Raw genomic sequence first — 21,949 nt, 5'->3', positions numbered from 1 at the left:
GCCTTAAATGTCTCTGCTTCATTTTCTGCATCTTGAAGGTTTATCCTTAGTTTTTCTAACTCAGAAGTTACTTGTTGAATCTTCAGTTCCATAGATTCTAGCTCAAATAGTTAAGAGGTATGGAACAATGTTTGAGTTTCAACAGAAGAAAATTCTACTCTGTCAGTTTGAATTTCTTTGGTTTTGGGGGAAATTCATTTGTAGTTTGAGTTTCTTGATTCATTTTAAAATCTCCCGTTTAAGTTCCCTGGTTGTGAGTCATATCTAGTTAGAATTTCGTGACAAGATTGACCAGATTTTATTAGCGATTACAGGTTCTTTTTGTACTTCTTGATTAGTTTCGTCATTTTGTGTACTGGAATTGTATCCACTTAAAACTCCACTGTCATCAGTATTCAATAATGATGGTAAACTTTTACTTGTACTCTCATTGAAGCTTGTTCCTAAACTTGTGTTTTCAATAGAAAGTCTCCTTTCCTCCGCTATAGAAAAGAGTCGCTTTTGTAGCCCTGCAGCCACGATGTTAAAATATTTTGAGGCATCTCTAAGGCTGTTATTTACTTCAAACAATTGGTACGAGAAGTAATTTTATTTTTAGAGTATTGAAAGTAAAGGCATGCCCTCGACAGGTTGTAGAATAAAATACGTCATAGAATAATAAGAAGTCTGTTAAAAAAGTCTTTGCGCGTTGTATTTTTCGCACCCATTTTACAATATTTCGAACACTATGCAAGCCAATGCCCTAAAAAAAGTGTTATAGTTTTTTAACACTTTATCGATTTCACAGTCCACCACAAACTTATACAGGAAACTAGAAGTGTCAAAATTAACAACTTTCACAATGTTGGATTCCTTGGGGTCGATTCATATTTGAACAATTTTCACCAAATCCAATTCCAATCTGTAGGTTACGAGTAATCAGCCTTAGAGAATAGTAAGCCTCGAAACAGGCGGCCGGCATCTAAAAGACGCTTCCACATTGCCGCAGCAAGTTGAATGCGCTCCCAAAGAACGCCTCTGGTTGGAACGGATTCCGCTTTTATTACATTGAAGTCTTTGTTTTTTAAAACTCACGGGTCGAGATTGTTTATATATGCTATTTTCATGCGGAACCTATTTTTAACGTGACTTTCTAAACCGTGAAAATAATCTGAGATTTCCATAATTGTTAATAATAATCTAGCTCACTCGCAAAACTAGAACTTTCCAATGTTAGACTCTGTTAATCTGCGCCTAAAATGGGCGCTATTCTTTGGTCAAAGAACACTCATAAGTTTAAACATTTTTTGGAGTATTCAGTCCCCAAGTATGTTATAGAGTATATTTCGAAAACTCCAAGTTTTATTAATTTAACTCAAAAAAAATTTTTTGTCCCAAAACTTGGAAACATACAGAAAATGAAATATTTTAACACAAAACTAGAAAAGAGCTATAATAATGTTGAACTTTATTCAACTTCCAATATTTCACCAAGGTTTTCATGATTTTCTGGATTTTACACTATAGCAATAGCTTCAAGAAATGCTAGGAATAAATATTTTTCCTTTCTTGGCCTTTTGCCTGAACATATGCATCGCTAAATACCCTGCAATGAATTGCTTCCTACGACCCACTCTCGTATATCCCCTTTCGAGAGTCAAACCGGGTAGATTATAACGAGCGCCTGGGGTAGATAAGTTATTGTCTAAGTCGAGTTGAAAGTAACGCTTTCTTTAGGCTCTACCCTAACATTATGTACTTTCTGTGTTCAGGTTGAGAGAGATTTTTGTAATGGGGAAATTTTCCTATTTATAGAATATCCCCTATCGAGAGTCAAACAATGAGATTAGAGTGTTTAGTTTATTAGAAATAAGTATTTCAATAGGCCGAATAAAAGGACGAGACACAATCCTGTGACAAGGAAGGAGAGACCTTGTTATCTCTGTAGGGATATAAAAAGGATGATTGGAAATATCATGTAATGGAACATGGTTGGAATAGATTATTAACGGTTAAAATATCGTCGTTCAACAGTACCTTATACCTTGAAATCTGAAGATATATAAAATCGAAGAACCCTAGAAAACTGTTACCCATCCCTACTAAGGACGGTATATGTATTAAATACGAGAGCATGTTTGAACTGAAATCAATTCTGAACAGCGTTCAGGATGATTGGGGCGCTACGGAATATCAGTGGCGTAACGACGTTTGTTGGGCCCGCCCGCAGCCCGACAATTAGGGCCCCTTCTGGAGCGTCGAGCTTTCAAAAAGTATGAAAGCATCACGAACGCCACTACTTTTCAATTTCATAATTTATAGCAATGCGCCTTGTTGCCGCTTTTGACTAAGATTTCTTGCATATACATGGCTCACTCCCCTAAACTGTAATGCCAGGCCTCAACTATTATGGAGAATTTTTAATACAAAAAAGTAGGATTCTCTTCGCCAAATTATAGCATTATATAGGACCAGATTAATCAAATTACAGGATTATACAGGACTCATAAATGATTAGATTTAGAGTGTGGATAATTTTACTTTTTTGAAAACGTAAGATTCTTTAAATGAGCGTTATATCGCACCTAGAACTAAACAAATGCTGAAAGGCTCACAAAGACGTACAATTAGATTTACTTGAAAAAGTGACTATTAATTAAATGAAACGGTAAGCCAAAAGAGACCTAAGTGAGTGAAAATTACCAAATCAAGCTATTTAAAAGGGTCAGGTAGGAAGAAATGTTTTCAGAGATGATAGATTTTCAAAACTCTTTTTTATAATTAAAAATATTTTAAATGTCTGTGCTATAATTAATTTCAATCTTTGGGCTTAGATATTTAAATGAAAGGTCTGAGGAAAAATTCAATTGCGTCATTTGGAGTGCAGCTCTCAATGCAAAGTAATTGTTATCATCTCTTATAATAACTTTAAAAATTCTTATAAATTCAATTATGTGAGAAGTTAAGATAAAAAAATCCTGAGCGAGCGAAGCGAGCTCCGCCATTTTTTGATCTGACCAAATGAGATATAACTAATTCAGCGTTTAAAACGTCATACATTTGGGATTTTAAACAATTACTTTGAAACCTCAAAAATATAGGACTTTATTGGACGATTTGTGAAATTATAGTAAAATTTATGAAATACGGGACAATCAGTCTATAAGCAAAATTTCAAAAGGGCCCCCAAAAGCCATGGGCCCGCCAGCAGTTGCGGGTTCTGCTCCCCTGTAGTTACGCCAATGCCTGTTTTAAACCGTTAAGGAGCACATCATGATAATGATAAGAGAGCCAGATCATTTGAAAATAAAAAATGCCAGCAGTCGAAGGTTGTGAAACCTTTCTTTTTATATTCGCAAAGGAGGGATGTTTGCACGTATTTCACACGTGTGCCATTATTGAGTCCAGTAACAGGTAACAGTCAGGTTTTCTCCGCGGCGCCAGAGGTCGTTTATTATTCGGGGAATAGGTTATTTTCGCCAGAGTAGAACATTTTTCTCATCCTATCGCCAAAGAGGAAACAGCTACAAGTTTTCTATTTGGACTTCCAAGTAAGTAAGTAAAAATTAAATTTTAGTACTAAATGTAGTCGGATAGTGTTTTTCCTTTAAACACAATTAATAATTTTTCTATTGATTTTTAATTAATAATAGTTCTATTATCAGATAAGTATATTTAAATATAATGTACAGTTTGGCAAAGTTATTTGAAGCCAAATAAATAGCTTTTGTAACTTAGTTTTTTACCTTAGGTTACCTACTAATTGAGACTAATAAGCCACTCGGATAAAACACTCTTCATCCTTAGATAAAGTAAAAATACTGATAACTGAAAATACTGAATTGACCTCAAATAACTTTTGTTTAGGGTATAAACAACATGTAGGCAAAACCGGACCTATACTAATGTAGTGATCCTTTCTAAATGTTCATTCTGCGGGGAAGAAAAAAAAATAAGTTTAAAGAATTGAAAAAATAAATAAAATTATGGTTATGTCAAGATGCAAGCTAAATGGCTTTCTTGAATTTACTAACACTTGTATTAGATATGCAAGAATACGTATTCCATTTACCTTGCATGTTGACTTTAGCCTATTATACAGTAAAGGTAATGGCTTATATTGCCATATTGCTTCAGAATTAGCTCATTGTATCCCTTTACGGGAATCGACTAATCTGCTGAATGTCTGAACGTCTGAACTGCTGAAAATAGTAGAATTCCTACTATAAAATTCTCCCATCCTACCAAACCGTAAACTGTCTGAACCTTTTTGACTTTTTTGCTGAAATGCCGAATTCTGAACACTGAACATTCAAATTAAAGTAAGAGATCCTCTGAACCTTTTTGACTATTTTGCTGAAATGCTGAATTCTGAACCGAAATTAATGTAAGATAGAGACCGTCTGAACTTTTTTGACTATTTTGCTGAAATGCTGAATTCGGAACCGTGAACTTTGAAATTAAGGTAAGATAGAGACCGTCTGAACCTTTTTGACTATTTTGCTGAAATGCTGAATTCTGAACCGTGATTTTTGAAAATGAAGTAAAATGGAGACCGTCTGAACTTTTTTGACTATTTTGCTGAAATGCTGAATTCTGAACCGAAATTAATGTAAGATAGAGACCGTCTGAAATTTTTTGACTATTTTGCAGAAATGCCGAATTCTGAACCGAAATTAATGTAAGATAGAGACCATCTGAACTTTTTTGACTATTTTACTGAAATGCTGAATTCTGAACCGAAATTAATGTAAGATAGAGACCGTCTGAACTTTCTTGACTATTTTGGTGAAATTCTGAATTCTGAACCGTGAACTTTGAAATTAATGTAAGATAGAGACCGTCTGAACTTTTTTGACTATTTTGCTGAAATGCTGAATTCTGAACCGTAAACTTTGAAATTAATGTAAGATAGAGGCCGTCTGAACTTTTTTGACTATTCAGACGATCTCTATCTTACATTAATTTCAAAAGTTCACGGTTCAGAATTAAGCATTTCAGCAAATTAGTCAAAAAGGTTCAGACGATCTCTTGTTTTAATTTGAATGTTCAGTGTTCAGAATTCTGCATTTCAGCTAATTAGTCAAGAAGGTTAAGACGATCTCTTACTTTAACTTCAATGTTCAGTGTTCAGAATTCGGCATTTCAACAAAAAAGTCAAAAGGTTCAGACAGTTTACGGTTTGGTAGGATGGGAGAATTTTATAGTAGGAATTCTACTTTTTTCAGCAGTTCAGACATTCAGCAGATTAGTCGATCCCAAAAGGGGGAATATACCGACGTTATATTTAGAATGGGCTTAAGGCGGTGTTTATTATTGAAAGTTACGGGTATTTCTCTACGAATCGAGAGGAATTTTAAAAGCAAAAGAAAGTACTAACTTGTGGCCCTGTGGATATTACAATTATAACGTAAGCAAATTTATTGAAATAAGGATTAAGGGTTATATTTTTTTTTGTTAGGGCATCGAGGCCCTATTCACTCTGGTTTTCTGTACTTCTTTTAAGGGGTATTTGCGGGTATTTCTTTTTACCACTGTTAAAGGATACGCATCATGAGGCTAATCACTCACTTTTCCCGTTCGTGTCACACTATTATAAATACAGCATAGGTAAAAAATTGATTAGAACAGATTTGATTTTAGAACAGTTAAAGGTCGCGCAGCGAGGGGCTATTCACTCAAATATTATGTACGCATGTTTAGTACGGTGCGATGTGGCTACTATTACGAGCCCTTGGGTTTTTTTGTTTAACTATATGCTGAGATGCCCTTTTATCCTTAAACTTCTATTAAACTTAGTCATTAGATAAACTAAATTCAGGTGCTTTTTGTATAAATGAGAAATATTCACGATTGACATTCTTAGAAATGTATTATCACAATCAATACATTACTGAAAGACCTTAAAATGTCATGTAGAGCCATATATAGCATTTTAAACGAGTATCTGTTTAGTATCATATTAAACCAACCGATCCGATATTATCGGGAAAACCCGAGTATCAGAGCCAATAGCGATATGGTATCGGTACAGGTTTATCCCTAATTTTTTCTACACATATATTTAAGTCATAAAGCATCGTCTAAAAGGGGCTGTAGTTAAAAAAATATACATTCTTCTAGCGCCTCGTAACTTTCACATAGTCACTAAAATATAATATTGTACACTTCTTTATTTATTCATACCAATGTTTTTCAAGTAGAAAAGTCGTTTTATTAAATTAGCTTTAACTGTTAGTTTCCAGGAACAATCCAATTACATACACTCGTATTTCAATGTTTTTAGACATTTATTTTATCAGATACTGAATATTTTACTATATCGAAATGGTTTCAGATGTCGTCTTAGCACATTAAAAGGACAAAAAAGGGAGACAACTGATAAAAAATGTTCGGTAGGTAACTTACCGTTCTTCTCGAAGTCACAATGATGTGTAGCGTCGTACGTACTGAAACGTACATTTTATAAATCTTATTTTGAAGAGAAATTTTAATAAAGAGTTTTTGGTAGACGATATTTCCCAGAAAACCTCGCGATTCGGTAATAGCGTGACTAATGCTGCCACGTTGGGGAAATTTTCGGAATTGGTTTCTCTTTTCATTAACTCAAGAAATAGCATAAATTTCGAATAAATCGGGGCGTTTGAATCGACCCTACCGAAAGTTTGAAGATGATGGAAATACTTCGGAGTCAAAGTTATAGGAATGTAGATTTTCTCTTCATATAACACTCTCCGACAAAATATATTTACAATTGATGGGTTTCTTTTGCTGAAAGCAGCCAGCAACGTCCTTCAAAATCCGTTTGAATCTTCAAATAACCGAGTCTGAGGCATTTGGTTTTTGTGTTTTGCTGTTTTCATATAACAAAAAAAATTTAATTTCAAACAAACTGCAGTAATGTAATCCAAGGAAATATTTATCAACGAGATCTAAACTTTGTGTTTCGGTCGTGTTTAATAAAGGGTTTATCAAAGTGCTAAGCAAGTATTAGATAAATAAGTAATGTGTCCCAATTTGGTAGCTATGCTTTGTATATGCTACAGCTTTTATTTCCCACAAACGTTATATGTCGAAATGTGAATTTTGAGATGAAGAACATACGAGTGGTATTTGGCGAGCCACTTACATGAGCAACAGGCTCGGAAATGGACGACGATTACAGCGCAATTGATCTGAATATTTCTTACACAACGACTCCCAGATCCAACTTCTATAAATGGAAGTAAGATAATTTCAATTCATATATATAATATTGCTACATTTGCTAAGTGTTGGTTATACATGAGACATTGTTTCTTAAGAAAAGCTTCGAACCTATTGGTCATTATCACACCTCGTATTTCATTTGTTACCATAGGAAAAAGATAAGTTTTTGTATCTTTCACGTCTTCGCCAAAATTATTATTACAAACCTGAGTATTCAGGGTAGGGAGACCTGGCTTATTTCGGCACTACGCATGCATGTCGCTTTTGAAAACCTGTAGCGATTTTTGTTAGTCTCCTTAAAACTAAAAGAAATAGACATTGTGTTAACTAACAGCTACAAGTTAAATGCCCGGAAACTCACGTCAATTTCACTATTGGGTTGAGCAAGAAAAATGTTATAAAATGTTGTCTAGGGGTTTTGTGTGTAGGCTTAAACTTGTAAAAGGGTCCGAATTGAATTGCCAATGAACCATAATATTTAATACCGACAAATAACATAAAACAATGCAAGCACACAAATAATGTTAAGCGCGTAAAACTTCCAGGGAAGAAACATTAAAAATATATTCATGCGTTTCGCTCCAAATAAGGATTTTAAATATTTTGTTTCAATAAATTTACTGATTAGCCCCAATAAGGGTGTAACGGTTTAATTATAGAAAAAAGCCGTGCTTCAGATAGAGATAAATGTCGCTAAATGTGTATGGCGGCGACTACCTGTCTAGCAGGTCATCCCCTCTCAGTACACAAGTAAAAGCTTAGTTATCGCGCATGGATCCAAGTACCCAAAAACTTGGCGACCCACACTCTTAAAAAATATCGTTCCCATCTGAACAAAATGTTGTTCAGAGGCTTGTCCCCGTAGCTAAACACTTTTTTGTTCAACTTTGAACTCATTATATAGCGTTCAAAACTGAACGCAAGGAGTTTGTTCTTTCAAGAACACAAATGTTCCATACTATATGCGAATCTAGGGTTCATTTAAGAACGCAAGTGTTTTTTGGATTGAGTTTAAAATGTTCAGTACTGAACGAAATTGTTATATCTTTTACGCACATTTAACGTTCAACTTTGAACGTTACTGAGAAATCTCGAACGTTCTATGGACGTTCAATATTGAACGAAACCGATTTATTTTGACCAAATATTTAACGTTCATGTTTGAACGAAATTGGTGTATTTTGAATTCATAATTAGCGTTCAATTCTAAACAGTATTTATGTGGATTGAACCGATATTTAGCGTTCAACACAGAATGATATTGGTATACCTCGAACTCGCATTTTTCGTTCCACAGTGAACGAGTAGGTGCTTTATTGAGCAGATATACAGCGTTTAAAATTGAATGATTTTGCGGAATTTCGAACCCATATTTAAGGTTTAATATTGAAAAAAGTGTGCTTTTGAAAATAGTTTAAAGAAAAGTAGAATGCATAACATAAAAACCTAAGATTTTCTAGAATTTCAATCCACTTTATTTGATTTACCAAAGTAAATTACAGAATAAAATTATCCGTTATAAATCTATAATTTGTTATAAATTGAAGAAGAACAACTTTCTGTAGGAACTTCATAGCTCGAACGACTAAATTTCCCATTTGCATCCTTTCATGACGAAATTTCATTTTCAACGAATTCATCTAATAAAAGATAATTCATATTTTATTACCAGTCCCTTAGAATAATTAGTTTTAATTACTATACTAGAACCTTCGTGGCATAATTATATGCATAATTTACGTAGCCACTGGTGTTGGGAAGTCGATGTTTTAGAAACTTGTGTTTAGTAATTAGAGCTAAACAGATTCTGGAGTAGTCAAACCTTTTGGACATCTAAAAATATTCCGAGTATGGTCCGACTAGAATGGAAGAGTGAATTGATATCATGGCTATTAACTTACATGTCAAACTTACTGAAGTCCTCATTAGAGATTTAATGGATTTAATTTAAATCCATTTGCAGTATGATAAATTCTTGAATGTCATTGAGAATAAGATATTTGGACCACCTTAACATCAATTTCAAATAAATTTCCAAAAATTTGTAGTAAATTAGTTCGTGTACAGCTTTCCTTGCAGTTAAATATAATTATTTTTTCTTATACATTACATGATATTGCCAGTCCATTTTCCAAATTAAAAAAATGGTCGAGAAGTTCAACCTATAATGGAGAGTTTTTATATATATTTAAAAGAGCATATACAGGGTGTTTCGACCAAATACCGTTTTTCAAAAGACGATTTTGAGTCGAAACTTTTCTTTGACATTTTGACTTAGGGACAATTATTTACGAGTTATGATTAGGGATGGTCCCGTAAATTTAAGTAGAGCACTGAAAGATAATGCTAATTTAACGGTTCATACGCAAAATACTGATCACAACTTGTAAACGGTGGCGCTTAAGGAAAATATCCAAGAAAATTGTCAACTCAAAATTGTCCATAAAATTAATAGTATATATATATATAATAAACCTAAAACTTCATTCATTTTAAAAACTTTTTCTTTGAGCCACAATAGCCCGGTTTTTTCGACATTAAGGCGCGACTCCACGCTATTGGGGGAGGGGGTAACTTAGGAAAAGTACCAGTAGGAAAGGTTCGATTTACCAGTACTAGGGTTTTTCTTTATTTATTAATGATTTTTAATTATATTTTGAAATTTAGCACTAGCTAAATGACCACGTTAATTAGAAGTGTTTTAAACAAGAGCTCAAGGTGAAAAATAATATTATTATGGACATTTTTTCTGTTTATTACTGAAAAAACACTTAGGCGTTATCTCTTAACACAGGACCTTTACAAAAAGTGACTGGTTCAGCTAATTGGTAGAATTTATAGTGGCTTTGAGCTCCGTTATATTCAAATAGCCCTATTGTCCAATTAAATTTTACTCATTTTAAGTTTTAATACCTTAATTAGCTAGAAAATAAAATAAAATATTACATACCTGAATTATATCTTCAATAAAACAATTTTTATATAGACTTTTCAATGGATCATCAGATTGAAATCATCGGTTTGCATAGCGTACTGTAGTAAAACCGTTTTAAACCGCTTTTCGAAAACATCGCGAAGCACAGTGGAAATTTTTAGTAACCGTTTACCACTTAACAAACACACAAAGAACCGAACCTGGCCCATCCCCTTCGTCCACTGAAGGGGGAAAGCCTTCAAAGGGTTAAGGGTCTTTGTACTCGGTCTATCGAGGGATCGGACAGAAAGTAAATTTAGGGCGTGTGGTTGTAGGAGAATTTACTTTTATGTGGCTATAATAGGCATAATTAAAATCATATTCGAGTATTCCGGGAAGTATATCCAGAACGTACGTGTTTGTACATTATGTTCGACCCCTCGGTTTTAATGCCACGAGGGCATATTTTACAAATACGGGTTTTTTTGCAGTTCAGTTTTTTTTCAGTGGTAACCTGGACCGCGTGACGTGGGATGAAGGCTCGAGGGAATGGAGAGGGTCACATTTCCAATGGGAAGAACGGGGTAGTACACCCCTTTTTACATTTCTTTCCAAGAGGGGGGATATTGGTGATAGGGGTCGAATTATTTTAAACACTCCGTGACACCTCCCTTTCCTGGGTTTCTTAGAAAACCCCACCAGGCCGATTATTATGTGTTCTACGTTGAACGCTTATCTTTAAAAAGATGCAGCGTGAACGCTTTTTGAAATCTAATGAGCCTCTGAACAGCAAATGTTCAACGAAGGATCGTACAGTTCAAATTTGAACCCTATTGAACGCTTATTTTTTAGAGTGCATATATTGTGTTTGACAGCTGAAGCCCGAATTTAAAATAAACGTGTGAGATCTGGAGCTAATTCAAAACTTTGAATTTCTTATATTTTCTCAAAATAATTATATACTCGACTATTTTTATATATTTTTACAAAAGAACGTTACAAACTTCTAACCTCTAACCTCTGAATTACCCGTGAAATTTTAAACCCAGCAAAACTTCGATATTGAGGGATTAGGTTATAAAATTGAAGATCAGGAATTTTTGGAATCTTAGAGAATCGTTTGAACTTCTAAATTTAAATTATAAAATAAAGTTTTTTAATCGCATATTAATGTTACAACATGAAATATTTTATCACATAGGAATGTTACAACGTGAATTATTTTATCACATAGTAATGTTACAACGTGAATTATTTTATCACATAGGAATTTATAATTGTAAATAAAATAGTGCCACATTTTAAAAATGGGAATATAATAGTGTTACATTTTAAAAATGGGAATATAATAGTGTTATATTTTAAAAATGGGAATATAATAGTGTAACATTTTAAAAATGGGAATATAATAGTGTTACATTTTAAAAATGGGAATATAATAGTGTTACATTTTAAAAATGGGAATATAATAGTGTTACATTTTAAAAATGGGACTATAATAGTGTTATATTTGAAATATATAAATAAATTAGTGTCATATTTTGAAAATATGGATAAATTAGTGTCATATTTTGAAAATATGGATAAATTAGTGTCATATTTTGAAAATATGGATAAATTAGTTTTAATGTGCACTATATTATTCCTAGTTTTAAAATGTTATAAAACAACCTGAATCAGTGTGTTTGAAAAAAGTGAAAAACCCATTGTAGCATGGCTGGTTTCTACTCCTAGGGTCTGGCAGGGTGTATAAGCCTCCATGCTACATGTTCCTCCTCCTTTTGTGATTCTGAGAAAATTTCTTAGCTCTCTCGGAACGAGCAGTTTTTTGTTTGTTACTTTACTGTCAAGTTACGGTATAGTCGGGTTAAGCCCTTTTCGATTAATAAAATTTAAGAAGACTTGTTTCTTCTGTTTTGACTAAAAAGTAAGTTGTCTTTATTCTTTTTATGGCCCTCGGGAGCTTTCTCCCTTAGTTAAATTATTCTACGGAGGGTTACACCATGTTCTGTTGTAATACTCCTATTTTGAAATATGATAAAAAACTTACTAGAAAAGTAAAACAAATAAAAATATGTGTCATTCATAAAATCGTCATTTTACATTTTAAATTTAGAAGTTCAAACAATTTCACAATAAACTAATCATTCTTGATTTTCTATTATCTAAGTTCATCTCTCAGCCAATGTTACGAGTAACGCCTAATCTCCGCATGTAATGTAAACTCCACCAAAAAACTCATGACGTTGGGCTTTTTCTTATCATTTAATGGGAGTCGACTGCCTTATACCCAGAGAATTCCGGTGTCAAACATTAATAACAGCGACGTTTTGAAATAATATATTTGGACTATGATTTCTTGAAATAATTTAACTAGAATTTGTTTAAGTAATAGGTTACAATTAATACCAACTATATTTATTGAATTAAGTTTAACATCTGTTAATTGAAACTTCTTTAGTCAAAGATAATATAGGATGAGTAATGAAGATTGCGTATGAAGTCATACCATATACTGGACGATATAACATCTTTGTGCATCAGCATTTTCACCCAGCACTGAAGGGAAAAGGGTATATGTGAAATTGTGATTTGTGAACTAAACCAGGGGAATGATTTTGGCGCGAGATAAATTTTAAGTGGGACAAGCGAGCGGAAGCAGTTGTTAGCAAATGAGGGAAGGTTTGAGAGAGAAGAGCGTGAATGGAGACAAGTTGTCCCTTACCAACTGTTGGATTCTGAGAGAGCTGTAATATGATCCACTTATGGTCAATACATATATTTAATAGTTGTGTTACAAATCATGGAAACTCTCCAAAGTTAATATAAGACAACTAACAATATAGGTGGAATAAAACAGAGAAAAGATTTCGATTCAGGATAAACGGCAAATCAGTTATCTCGCATGACTCTGTCAATTGCGGTAGAGAATGTTGGTTTTTTTTCTTCATAGTATCAGAAATCAACAACGAAAACTACTGTGCGACCCCGCACGTTTAACCATGAAAATGGGTTTCGGTTAATTTTTTCCAAACTTCGGTACCAGATAGAATGCGTTATGCTGATCAATGTTTCAATGAGACAAAACGTTCTCTGACGTACGGTTCGCTCTGCACCTGTCGTCAAAGTTCATATTTTCTATGAGACATAATAGCTTAAAATTAACTATTTAATTAAATAAAACGCTTGTTTATGAGGGTTTTAAAGCTAGAGGACACAAATAATGTACTTACGAAGCTTAGAAGAAAGTCACCGGTTATTTGTGGTACTTAAAAGCGACGATTTCTTGCGTTAAAGCAGTTTTCCAATATTTTCATAATTATACTATATCGAAGCTTTCTAATTAGCATTAAGGCAATCGGAAGAAGCATCCCTGCAGGGGCCATAGAGATTTAGAGAGAAGGAGTTCTAGGTTTCTTCATTTCACTTGAAAACTGTAAATGCCGGTTGAAAATGACACAAAAGGGAGCTGTGTTTAGTAAGCTAACGAAATGGTTATCGATAGGTTCGCCACAAAAGGATAGAAATCCATATCTGCAATAATATGCAGAAGAGGCGACTGGCAAATCAGAGATCTTTAAAGCGTTTGAGACGAATAGCCAAACATTGCTGTAATTAAGATGTAGGTCTTGCTATGAGAAAGCTATTATACGTACTTAACCTCGCGTCTTGCAATGTCGGGGTGCTTGTTTATAGCGAGTCCCATCACCTCTCGCTTTTAGGGGTGCTTGATTATAGCGAGTCCCCTGGCCTCTCGCTTTACGGGGTGCTTGATTATAGCGAGTCCCCTGGCCTCTCGCTTTTCGGGGTGCTTGATTATAGCGAGTCCCCTGGCCTCTCGCTTTTCGGGGTGCTTGATTATAGCGAGTCCCCTGGCCTCTCGCTTCACGGCGTGCTTGATTATAGCGAGTCCGCTCGCCTCTCGCTTTTCGGGGTGCTTGATTATAGCGAGTCCGCTCGCCTCTCGCTTTACGGGGTGCTTGATTATAGCGAGTCCGCTCGCCTCTCGCTTTTCGGGGTGCTTGATTATAGCGAGTCCCCTGGCCTCTCGCTTTACGGGGTGCTTGATTATAGCGAGTCCCCTGGCCTCTCGCTTTACGGGGTGCTTGATTATAGCGAGTCCGCTCGCCTCTCGCTTTTCGGGGTGCTTGATTATAGCGAGTCCGCTCGCCTCTCGCTTTTCGGGGTGCTTGATTATAGCGAGTCCCCTGGCCTCTCGCTTTACGGGGTGCTTGATTATAGCGAGTCCCCTGGCCTCTCGCTTTACGGGGTGCTTGATTATAGCGAGTCCGCTCGCCTCTCGCTTTTCGGGGTGCTTGATTATAGCGAGTCCCCTGACCTCTCGCTTTACGGGGTGCTTGATTATAGCGAGTCCGCTCGCCTCTCGCTTTTCGTGGTGCTTGATTATAGCGAGTCCCCTGGCCTCTCGCTTTACGGGGTGCTTGATTATAGCGAGTCCGCTCGCCTCTCGCTTTTCGGGGTGCTTGATTATAGCGAGTCCGCTCGCCTCTCGCTTTTCGGGGTGCTTGATTATAGCGAGTCCCCTGGCCTCTCGCTTTACGGGGTGCTTGATTATAGCGAGTCCCCTGGCCTCTCGCTTTACGGGGTGCTTGATTATAGCGAGTCCGCTCGCCTCTCGCTTTTCGGGGTGCTTGATTATAGCGAGTCCGCTCGCCTCTCGCTTTTCGGGGTGCTTGATTATAGCGAGTCCCCTGGCCTCTCGCTTTACGGGGTGCTTGATTATAGCGAGTCCCCTGGCCTCTCGCTTTACGGGGTGCTTGATTATAGCGAGTCCGCTCGCCTCTCGCTTTTCGGGGTGCTTGATTATAGCGAGTCCCCTGACCTCTCGCTTTACGGGGTGCTTGATTATAGCGAGTCCGCTCGCCTCTCGCTTTTCGTGGTGCTTGATTATAGCGAGTCCCCTGGCCTCTCGCTTTACGGGGTGCTTGATTATAGCGAGTCCGCTCGCCTCTCGCTTTTCGGGGTGCTTGATTATAGCGAGTCCCCTGGCCTCTCGCTTTACGGGGTGCTTGATTATAGCGAGTCCCCTGGCCTCTCGCTTTACGGGGTGCTTGATTATAGCGAGTCCGCTCGCCTCTCGCTTTTCGGGGTACTTTATTATTGCGAAACCCCTGGCCTCTCGCTTTACGGGGTGCTTGATTATAGCGAGTCCCCTGGCCTCTCGCTTTTCGGGGTGCTTGATTATAGCGAGTCCCCTGGCCTCTCGCTTCACGGCGTGCTTGATTATAGCGAGTCCGCTCGCCTCTCGCTTTTCGGGGTGCTTGATTATAGCGAGTCCGCTAGCCTCTCGCTTTTCGGGGTGCTTGATTATAGCGAGTCCCCTGGCCTCTCGCTTTACGGGGTGCTTGATTATAGCGAGTCCGCTCGCCTCTCGCTTTTCGGGGTGCTTGATTATAGCGAGTCCCCTGGCCTCTCGCTTTACGGGGTGCTTGATTATAGCGGGTCCGCTCGCCTCTCGCTTTTCGGGGTGCTTGATTATAGCGAGTCCCCTGGCCTCTCGCTTTACGGGGTGCTTGATTATAGCGAGTCCGCTCGCCTCTCGCTTTTCGGGGTGCTTGATTATAGCGAGTCCCCTGGCCTCTCGCTTTACGGGGTGCTTGATTATAGCGAGTCCCCTGGCCTCTCGCTTTACGGGGTGCTTGATTATAGCGAGTCCGCTAGCCTCTCGCTTTTCGGGGTGCTTGATTATAGCGAGTCCCCTGGCCTCTCGCTTTACGGGGTGCTTGATTATAGCGGGTCCGCTCGCCTCTCGCTTTTCGGGGTGCTTGATTATAGCGAGTCCCTTGGCCTCTCGCTTTACGGGGTGCTTGATTATAGCGAGTCCCCTGGCCTCTCGCTTTTCGGGGTGCTTGATTATAGCGAGTCCGCTCGCCTCTCGCTTTACGGGGTGCTTGATGATAGCGAGTCCCCTGGCCTCTCGCTTTACGGGGTGCTTGATTATAGCGAGTCCCCTGGCCTCTCGCTTTACGGGGTTTTTGTTTAAAGCGGTTTCCATAAAAAGTGGCTTTGGATTTTGATGTTAAACGTCAACAACGTCGATGTCATCATTGACGTTTTGAGGCAATGGTCTATTTGCCGCATCCATGACAGTCTGTAACAGGAGTGTCCATGGATATTTAACCCTGTTTTCCTGTCTTGCAAACCCCAAATACCAAAGAACACTCGCTACGTGCGCGCATGTACCTAGCGTTCGAGCACCCGATTTACACGTGCAATAGTATCCTATTATTGGTTGTGTGTTTACGATATCTTCAGCCTCGTAATCGTCATCATCTAGAACGTTATAGGCTATCCAGAGCTGATTCTTAGTAGCGTTTCTAAATCGAGAATAAACCCTCACTCGCAGAAAACCAGGCTCGTCTACAAGTTCGTCATACTCAAAGACGTCATTTGCATCCCTTTGCATTTTGTCTTGAATATAGGATGGTGCTAGGTGTATTAGATATACTCCTACGGTCAGATCTCTCAAATATTCCAATGTGAGGTGCGGGAAATGGGGATCAATATTTGCTTGTAAACGACCCCACCTTCCGTTTCTTCTATGTAGATTTTCAGCTTCTACTCGAGCTTGAACAATATTTGCCTCCCGTGACTTCAAAAGAATTTCTTTAGCCTTTTCGACCGTTGCATCTTGCATATGGACAGGATCATGGTACTTGTTAATGAGAGCACCAGCAATTCGGGAAAATCTCCAAGATGAAGGGCGTGCAAGAAATTAATTGTATCGTCAAAGAACTTGAAGATTTGTTTAATATGCCCATTTCTTGCTTCTACTATCCAACGTGTTTTCGTCACCAAGCGCGCTTCATTGTCTTTGATTTGGTCGTAAAAATGGTGGCATTTTGCTCGCAATTCCTAATCTCTCGAGGAATGGTGAAACATCCCTGTAGCCTCTGTCAACTATGAAGATGTCTCGTTCATCAAACCATTCTCGGATTTGTGAAGCGTCTCTTTGATATTCGTTTCGCAGGAGGTTCGCATCGTTGTTACGTGAGTCAGAAAAATAGGGCCCTTGAATATCTAAAATATAGCCATCTGGAGCCACTATTAATACTGGCTTGAGCACATGACGACCCTTATGCGTACTATACTCTAAAGTTGGAACTCTTATTTATGTAGCTGTACGTTCCATCTATATATGCAATGGCCCTCGGTGTTTCAGGGTCTGGATTATACAACTCATTACCGAATGCTGATACATGCCGTTCAATGTATTGGTCCCTCGTTATAGCGTTAAAACCGATATATCGAGGAACAAAGGTTTGCATTAAGGATTTTCGAACCTTCGCGGTAGTCAAACTGGTATTTTGCCGAGAAGAGTAATTGAATATGACGGTTAAAAAGTCGTCAGACAAGCCTTGACGTAATTTGCACAAAAACACTAGAAGGTCTTTTTTGCTTATATGACGTTGAAACGCACCTTCATCCAATGGATGACATAAAGCATATAAATCCCGGAACTGTTCTCTTGTGAGTGCTGACAAAGATTTAAATTCCTCATCGGAAAAACTATTTTCGTCGTGGAATTTAAAATCAGCTCGGTTGTTGGCTGTTTTCCTCAGACCTTCAAGAAATACGTGCAGTTGCTCCCCGCGGAATACAGATGGTCGGTTTATGAATCTTAAACCTTGAATCAAATATGGGAACAGGTACCCCCTTTCATCCAAATGTATTGCGCAACACCTCGTGTTTTCTGATATATATACATTCCTAGACAAATATACATCAATTCTACTATCCATAGAGAGGCGTTGAATATTTTGGTCGGCGTTACAAATTAAACACGTATTATTGGCTGTTTGTGTCAAGACATTTAGTCTCACAGACGAAGGATTGGTTTCAATGTCTCGGATTTCTTGATTAATTGATCTGTTGCAATTAAAACATATGCGTGTTGCATCTGTTACCTCTAGCACAGGTCGTTCAAGATTTTCTCGCCTTGCAATACTAATAAGGCGTTTCACATTATTATCGTCTCCAAATATGCGCACCATTTGCCTCAAGTTAAAAACCACATTGCAAATATAGCACCGGCCCTGGTTTCTATTAGCCATAATCAATAATACGAGAAACGTATAGCGTGATTGTGATATAAATAATAAATCAATTATGAATTGTGACTATTTGGTGAAATAATTATATGAAATACAATATAATATAATATATAAAGGGAAGAGAAACGGCAATTGTACTGATTTATTCATAAACAGCATTAAAATGAATCATCCGTTTTCGGGCTCGAGAACCAAGCTTGATTGAAAATCATATTAAGACCTTTGTACCCTACCAGTTTTGTTCATTGCCCTTGACTAGCTGTTTAAAAAACTAGCTTTTTTAAGTGAAGAAAGGTTGAAGCGCCAAGTTTGGTAGGGTACAAAGGGGGTACCTGTTCCCATATTTGATTCAAGGTTTAAGATTCATAAACCGACCATTTGTATTCCGCGGGGAGCAACTGCACGTATTTCTTGAAGGTCTGAGGAAAACAGCCAACAACCGAGCTGATTTTAAATTCCACGACGAAAATAGTTTTTCCGATGAGGAATTTAAATCTTTGTCAGCTCTCACAAGAGAACAGTTCCGGGATTTATATGCTTTATGCCATCCATTGGATGAAGGTGCGTTTCAACGTCATATAAGCAAAAAAGACCTTCTAGTGTTTTTGTGCAAATTACGTCAAGGCTTGTCTGACGACTTTTTAACCGTCATATTCAATTACTCTTCTCGGCAAAATACCAGTTTGACTATCGCGAAGGCTCGAAAATCCTTAATGCAAACCTTTGTTCCTCGATATATCGGTTTGAACGCTATAACGAGGGACCAATACATTGAAGGGCATGTATCAGCATTCGCTAATGAGTTGTATAATCCAGACCCTGAAACACCCAGGGCCATTGCATATATAGATGGAACGTACAGCTACATAAATAAGAGTTCCAACTTTAGAGTTCTAAGGCAATCGTATAGTACGCATAAGGGTAATCATGTGCTCAAGCCAGTATTAATAGTGGCTCCAGATGGCTATATTTTAGATATTCAAGGGCCCTATTTTTCTGACTCACGTAACAACGATGCGAACCTCCTGCGAAACGAATATCAAAGAGACGCTTCACAAACCCGAGAATGGTTTGATGAAGGAGACATCTTCATAGTTGACAGAGGCTACAGGGATGTTTTACCATTCCTCGAGAGATTAGGAATTGCGAGCAAAATGCCACCATTTTTACGACCAAATCAAAGACAATTTTCGACGGAAGAAGCTAATGAAGCGCGCTTGGTGACGAAAACACGTTGGATAGTAGAAGCAAGAAATGGGCATATAAAACAAATCTTCAAGTTCTTTGACGATACAATTAATTTCATGCACGCCCTTCATCTTGGAGATTTTTACCGAATTGCTGGTGCTCTCATTAACAAGTACCATGATCCTGTCCATATGCAAGATGCAACGGTCGAAAAGGCTCAAGAAATTCTTTTGAAGTCACGGGAGGCAAATATTGTTCAAGCTCGAGTAGAAGCTGAAAATCTACATAGAAGAAACGGAAGGTGGGGTCGTTTACAAGCAAATATTGATCCTCATTTCCCGCATCTCACATTGGAATATTTGAGAGATCTGACCGTAGGAGTATATCAAATACACCTAGCACCATCCTATATTCAAGACAAAATGCAAAGGGATGCAAATGACGTCTTTGAGTATGACGAACTTGTAGACAAGCCTGGTTTTCTGCGAGTGAGGGTTTATTCTCGACTTAGAAACGCTACTAAGTATCAGCTCTGGATAGCCTATAACGTTCTAGATGATGACGATAACGAGGCTGAAGATATCGTAAACAGACAACTAATAATAGGATACTATTGCACGTGTAAATCGGGTGCTCGAACGCTAGGTACATGCGCGCACGAAGCGAGTGTTCTTTGGTATTTGGGGTTTGCAAGACAGGAAAACAGGGTTAAATATCCATGGACACTCCTGTTACAGACTGTCATGGATGCGGCAAATAGACCATTGCCTCAAAACGTCAATGATGACATCGACGTTGTTGACGTTTAACATCAAAATCCAAAGCCACTTTTTATGGAAACCGCTTTAAACAAAAACCCCGTAAAGCGAGAGGCCAGGGGACTCGCTATAATCAAGCACCCCGTAAAGCGAGAATCGAGCGGACTCGCTATAATCAAGCACCCCGAAAAGCGAGAGGCGAGCGGACTCGCTATAATCAAGCACCCCGAAAAGCGAGAGGCGAGCGGACTCGCTATAATCAAGCACCCCGAAAAGCGAGAGGCGAGCGGACTCGCTATAATCAAGCACCCCGTAAAGCGAGAGGCCAGGGGACTCGCTATAATCAAGCACCCCGAAACGCGAGAGGCCAGGGGACTCGCTATAATCAAGCGCCCGAAAAGCGAGAGGCGAGCGGACTCGCTATAATCAAGCACCCCGTAAAGCGAGAGGCCAGGGGACTCGCTATAATCAAGCACCCCGTAAAGCGAGAGGCCAGGGGACTCGCTATAATCAAGCACCCCGAAAAGCGAGCGGACTCGCTATAATCAAGCACCCCGTAAAGCGAGAGGTCTGGGGACTCGCTATAATCACGCACCCCGTAAAGCGAGAGGCCAGGGGACTCGCTATAATCAAGCACCCCGAAAAGCGAGAGGTGATGGGACTCGCTATAAACAAGCACCCCGACATTGCAAGACGCGAGGTTAAGTACGTATAATAGCTTTCTCATAGCAAGACCTACATCTTAATTACAGCAATGTTTGGCTATTCGTCTCAAACGCTTTAAAGATCTCTGATTTGCCAGTCGCCTCTTCTGCAAATTATTGCAGATATGGATTTCTATCCTTTTGTGGCGAACCTATCGATAACCATTTCGTTAGCTTACTAAACACAGCTCCCTTTTGTGTCATTTTCAACCGGCATTTACAGTTTTCAAGTGAAATGAAGAAACCTAGAACTCCTTCTCTCTAAATCTCTATGGCCCCCGCAGGGATGCTTCTTCCGATTGCCTTAATGCTAATTAGAAAGCTTCGATATAGTATAATTATGAAAATATTGGAAAACTGCTTTAACGCAAGAAATCGTCGCTTTTAAGTACCACAAATAACCGGTGACTTTCTTCTAAGCTTCGTAAGTACATTATTTGTGTCCTCTAGCTTTAAAACCCTCATAAACAAGCGTTTTATTTAATTAAATAGTTAATTTTAAGCTATTATGTCTCATAGAAAATATGAACTTTGACGACACGTGCAGAGCGAACCGTACGTCAGAGAACGTTTTATCTCATTGAAACATTGATCAGCATAACGCATTCTATCTCGTACCGAAGTTTGGAAAAAATTAACCGAAAGCCATTTTCATGGTTAAACGTGCGGGGTCCATCGAACTGTTGAGATAATCGAACGATTATCTTAATTCCTAGCAATTATACAGATTCCACTGCTAATTATGCATTGTGTTCATATGTCAAGGAACCCTACAGAACCCTATTATTTTCATTTTTCACAATCCAAACCAAAAATGTGTTTCGGAATTTCGATGTCTTTATTAGTTTTGTAGCTATAAAGCTTTTTCATTTCGATATTCCAAGAGCATATTTTGACATTAATATTTGAAATGGGTCTTTATATATTAATTAAGCTATTAATATATAACCTAAACGTTGATTAAGATGTTGCTAGGTATAAAGAAGAGTATTACTTAATGTCATTTCTTCCATTGATGTTTGTTTGTTGATCCTAGTGAACTCAAAAGTAAACACTACAGGTCCGATATGAGATGAATTAAAATTAGAATTTCTCATGTTCTCTGAGAAGAGGTATTAACGG

At 38.0% G+C, this 21,949-nt stretch overlaps 1 long non-coding RNA gene across 1 annotated transcript; it reads right to left on the bottom strand.

The window, feature by feature from the left end:
• Positions 1 to 8,714: 8,714 nt before the first annotated feature.
• Positions 8,715 to 10,330, bottom strand: LOC149696363 (uncharacterized). The gene is made up of 5 exons (XR_016382406.1): positions 10,139 to 10,330; positions 9,299 to 9,350; positions 9,103 to 9,197; positions 8,899 to 9,047; positions 8,715 to 8,828 (listed from the first exon to the last, which is right to left on the bottom strand). It is a non-coding gene; the product is annotated as an uncharacterized LOC149696363 (long non-coding RNA).
• Positions 10,331 to 21,949: the final 11,619 nt, after the last annotated feature.

This window comes from Phalangium opilio, unplaced genomic scaffold (assembly GCF_054372755.1).
Source record: "Phalangium opilio isolate 3A_F unplaced genomic scaffold, DU_Popi_V2 ptg000021l_1, whole genome shotgun sequence".
In the NCBI taxonomy this organism is placed as follows: Eukaryota; Metazoa; Arthropoda; class Arachnida; order Opiliones; family Phalangiidae; genus Phalangium; species Phalangium opilio.
This window is presented reverse-complemented; position numbering and strand designations above follow the sequence as displayed.